General features: G+C 44.4%; 1 pseudogene; it reads left to right on the top strand.

Moving 5' to 3' along the window:
* The first annotated feature begins 276 nt into the window (after window positions 1-276).
* On the top strand, window positions 277-4644 carry LOC119357500 (annotated as a pseudogene).
* Window positions 4645-5147: the final 503 nt, after the last annotated feature.

Below are 5147 nucleotides of genomic sequence, written 5' to 3'. Positions count from 1 at the left end.
CAGCAAAGCCCGTAGCTCCTTCCTACTTCTCAGTCTCACCGCCCAGGCAAAGCAAAAAAAGAAAAATCCCCCGACCGCCTAACCCAGCCAGGCGCCCGGACCGGCACCGGCGACCCCCCTCCACCGCGGCGGACGGCGACATCGACCACCCGGTAAAGATTTCTTCCTCGTCATCTTTGTACTAGCTAATTAACGCCACTTCTCTTGCCTCTGTTTTTTCCGCCTGTAGCCAAGAAAATAATAATATTCCCCAATTCACTCTGTTCCCAGCAAAATTCCACCTTCCTGGACAAGAAGAATCCATGGCTTCCAGCTGGGATGTTGCCTCGGTTGGCTGGACCATGACCGTGCTGGGCTGGCTACTGGCGCCCATCATCGGCTCGCTTCCGCCCAAGATCCTCTGCTACCTCGGCTTCGACGCGTCGCAGAAGCTCCTTGAGCTGGAAATCCGCATCAGCCTGGAGCTGAAGAACACGCTGGAGGCCGTAGATGAGCAGAGGATGATGCAGAGAGGAAAGAAACCGAAATCTGAAGTGGCTGCGCTGGACAAGATGGCGGCCCTGCTGCGGCACGCCCGGGAGGAAGCGGAACACATCTTGGATGATCATCACGAGATCGAGTTGTACCGCAACAGGTTTCCGCACCGCCTCTGCCATGCTGTGACCACGTGCATTGCCCTCTGCAAAAGCAACTTCACCCGGGTGGACACGGTCCGGGCCGCCCGTCATCTCCTCCAACGAGCTGGCTATCCTATCAGTGATGTGGCCTCTGGCAGTGAGATCGTTCCGGTGGCTACTGGTGCTGCAGCCTCCGTCGAGCCTGATCCGGCGACTACAGTCTCAGATTCCTCGGGGCCATGGCTCTCTTGTTTGTGCACCTCGCTCGACTTCTTCGGGAATTGTTGTAAATCACTATACAGCTGGTTTGTTCATGTGTTTGAGGCTGCCTGCTTCTACAGAAACTGGTCATACAACGTGGTTGGCATCACAAGTTACCAGGTACACTCGTCAATTTCATCTCCTTCGACTCCTTGTTTCTTTCTTATGCACTCTCTGCACATGTAAAAAGATTTATGTACACGTGTAAAAAATAATTCATTTTTTGATATTTTTTTTTCTGTTAGCGAGTGTTCAAAATTGAATCACATATTTGTGCTCTGTGGACAACAGTCATCTCATATGTATATATCTGTCTAAATTTCTAACATGGCAGTCAACGTAATACTAATTCTATAATTTCACATCATCAAGGTCAAAAAAGAAAATAAAATGCCCCATGCTACAGACAGACTTGTATTTCAACATAAATGGGAGTATATGTGATAGATGAGCACACGCAATTACTAATTACGGTTGGTCTACATTCTACAATGCAATGGCCAATCATGTCCCATAGGTCCGTCTCAGTTTAAGTATGTAGTAATAAAATTGTTGATTTGCGCCGTGATACTATGATGTGTGCACAACACTTAAGTTTTTCTACACCTGAATTTACATTGAAAAGGGATAGGTCTCAATTTCCAGATTTGGAATGTAATAAACAATATTAGTTACCAATATCATATTTTTCCTTCTCTTGTTTGTATGCAGCATTGATTCCAAAGCTGTACTATGTACTCCCTCCGTCCCATAATGTAGGACGTTTTTTGACACAACACCAGTGTTGAAAAACATCCTATATTATGGGACGGAGGGAGTAGTCATTAGTAGCCGGTTAATGTTTCCATCATGGTCAGTTTTGTTTTATCAATGATTTTTGTATTTTTTTTTCTGCATATACATTTTCCCATTTTTGTTCCAGCAGCAATGTCCCATTTGTTATGCATCAGAGAGAATAGATATGTGAGAATGCTCATTTGAGATATTGCCTCTTGCAGGAGAATGCTACCGCATTAGATTTTGCCCTTACTGCTATCTCAAGACGAAAATTGAAGAACAAAATAGAGAAGGTAGAAAACACCATCAGTGAAGTGAAGAAGTCACTCTTGTCTGTAGCAAGCAACAGCACACCGGATCATATTGCCAACGAGAACAGGAGTAAGATTAGAACTGCTAGCAACCGGAAGGTATTTGGTCGAGAGGGGTTGCGTGATTCTGTCATGGCACGGCTCCGTGAGATACCACATGATGATGCACCAAGCACGAGTACTAGTATGTGTTACTCGGTGATTGGTATATATGGTGTTGCAGGGTCCGGGAAGACTACCTTTGCACAATATATTCGAGATTACATAAAGAAGGAATGCAAGGAGAAACTTTTTGACACCACCATGTGCATTCATGTGTCTGGGAATTTCAGTGTTGATGATATATTTCATGAAATGCTGAAGGATATTACAGCAGAGCGACACTGCAGTGTTTCAGATCATGAGGAGCTCGAAGAGAAGTTGAAGAAAGAATTGCACGACAAACATTTCTTATTGATACTTGATGATCTCTGGGTGAAGAGCAAGAATGACCCGCAGCTGGAGGAACTAATCTATCCACTCAATGTGGGGTTGAAAGGAAGCAAAATCTTGGTGACAGCACGAACAAAAGTTGCAGCTACAGCTCTATGTGATCATGAGCCTATTGAAATGCCTGACTTGGATGAGAATCAATACCTAAAGATGTTTATGCATTATGCACTTGGTGGTATAAGTGTTGCTGATGAAGAAGAATTTAAAAAAGCTGGTAGAGTGATCGCAAAAAAGCTACACAAATCACCTATTGCAGGAGTAATAGTTGCCGGATGGCTTGGGGCAAACTGAGATAACAGTTTTTGGAAAACTACGGCAAGCAATGACATGTTGAATGACACCATGGATGCTCTTTGGTGGAGCTACCAACGGCTTAATCCGGACATCAGGCGATGCTTAGAATACTGCAATATTTTCCCCAGAAGATACAAGTTGAGAAGGGATGACTTAGTTCACCTGTGGACAGCGCATGGGTTTGTAAAGACCAATAATGCAACAAATGACGTGGAAGATGAAGCAGAGCGCTACATTAATGAGTTACTGTCATGCTCGTTTCTGCAACCAGAAGGAACTAGTTCTGATACTGATTGCTTTACGATTCATGATCTGCTGCATGATTTAATAGACAAGGTAACTGGAAGTGATTACTTCAGAATTGAGAATGGAAGGAGCCAGAGACAAGGCTGGAAAGGAGATGTCCCTCGAGATGTCCGCCATCTTTTTGTTCGGAACTATGATGCAAAATTGATCACTGAGAAGATCCTTGAGCTGGAAAATTTACGCACTCTCATAATTTATGTTGTTGAAGATGGTACACGAGTTGAGGAAAAAGTCATTGAGAGTATATGCAAGATGTTTCCGAAATTGCGAGTTCTTGCCGTTGCTTTCAGTTGGGAAGATGGTGAAATCAGGGAAGATGATAAATTCTCGGTCCCCGAATAAATTAGTCTGTTGAAGCACCTACGCTATTTTTCTTTCAGGATGGAGCTCCATTGCACGGTAATTTTACCAAGGACACTGACTAAACTTCACCATATCCAGGTGTTGGATTTTGGTGATGGCAAACTTTTGGAATTTACCTTTGCTGATCCTATAAACCTAGGGCACATATTCTGCTCGGGCATGGAATTTCCGAACATTGGCAGGCTGAGGGACCTAAACATGTTTCGTGGCAGCCTGTCGATCCATGGCCTCGAAAATGTTGAAAGCAAGGAGGAAGCTCTTGAAGCCAACCTAGCTGCCAAGGAACGGCTCACTAATCTGGAACTATCATGGGGTGGTGGTTACGGTACAAGGTGCAGTCCAGAAATTGAGGCAGAGGTACTTGAGGGCCTGTGGCCTGTGCCCTCCCGTGGGACTTGAAACACTGCACATCTTGGCCTACAGAGGCTCGAGGTACCCAGATTGGATGCTGAGTGAGCAGAACGGTGGCCTGCAAGCGCTTTGCTTCTCTTTTTGTGTCCAATTGGGAGCTGGTCCTGAACTTGAGGCTTTCCCTCATCTTCGAGTGCTCATGCTTGTGGACTGCAGCTGGGACGCCTTACCAGGCAATATGGAGCACCTCACATCACTCAAGAATCTGATGATCTATATCTGCCAGAATATTCGGTCTCTCCCAACATTGCCGCAGTCTCTTGAGGAGTTTTCCCTTTATACCTGCAATGATGAGTTCTTGAAGTCCTGTCAGACAGTGGGACATCCAAACTGGCAAAAGGTTGAGCACATCCCCGAGAAAGAACTTGAACACCAAGCAAGTAAGACTGTAATTCACATTGCTGCTCTTTTTAAAGACTGTAATCTCCACTGTTGCCTTGTTTTTCCCATTGATAGTATATCTGAGCAAAAAAGGCCTCTGTACTTGACGATCTGGTACTAAATCTGGTTATGTTTGACCATCCATTTGCTAGCCTCAAAAGAAGAATCAGACGACTCTTATGGGATTGCATAAAAAAACTTTAATTCCAGAAGGGATTACGTGAGAAGGCTTTCAAGAGATAGCAGGTTGGAGACTGTGAATGTTTGGGTGCGGGACAACATGAATTCACCAGTATTAAGGCCATTTCATTATTCATAGTAATGTTTGCCAGCACCGCAGCTAGTATGATTTATTCGGTGTCCTATGTATGTATGCCAGAGAATTGGTTAATGTGCTGTCTAGTTTATTACTACCAGTCTATTTAATGTGATGCCATTTGGAGCTCAGCTCAGATGGCAGTGCAAGTGATCTTCCTGTTCATTTCTGAGAGAAAGCAAATGTGGTGGCTCATCACTACAGTAAATGACCGGCAGCTCCATTTGTTGTGCTTGCTCAAGTTAGTGCCTTCCTTCCTAATTTTGTACCTTCAGCAGCTACAGTTACTAGATGCAGAAGTCTCAGTTGAGACCAGCAGTTTGTGTATATGCGATTTGTTAGGTACAATTGGAATTTCCAACTCTTGTGTGCCATCCTCATTGACTAGTTTCGTTTCCCTACTTCCGTATGTGATACGCTGCGCGAGCTATGTGTCACTCATACTGATTCTTATTCTTTTCTTCTCATACATGAATCGCCTAGAGCACAGCGGGTATTGGGTCTGCGCAACACCGTAGCTGAGCGCGAGTTTTTATCACTATTGCAGTATCGGGGTTCCTCGGGTTTTTTTATTTTCTTCTCTGGTTTTCATTGGTTTTTCTTTTTCAGTTTTCCATT

This window comes from Triticum dicoccoides, chromosome 1A, assembly GCF_002162155.2.
Source record: "Triticum dicoccoides isolate Atlit2015 ecotype Zavitan chromosome 1A, WEW_v2.0, whole genome shotgun sequence".
In the NCBI taxonomy this organism is placed as follows: Eukaryota; Viridiplantae; Streptophyta; class Magnoliopsida; order Poales; family Poaceae; genus Triticum; species Triticum dicoccoides.
The sequence above is the reverse complement of the archived record's forward strand: the minus strand, read 5'-3'. Positions and strand labels throughout refer to the sequence as shown.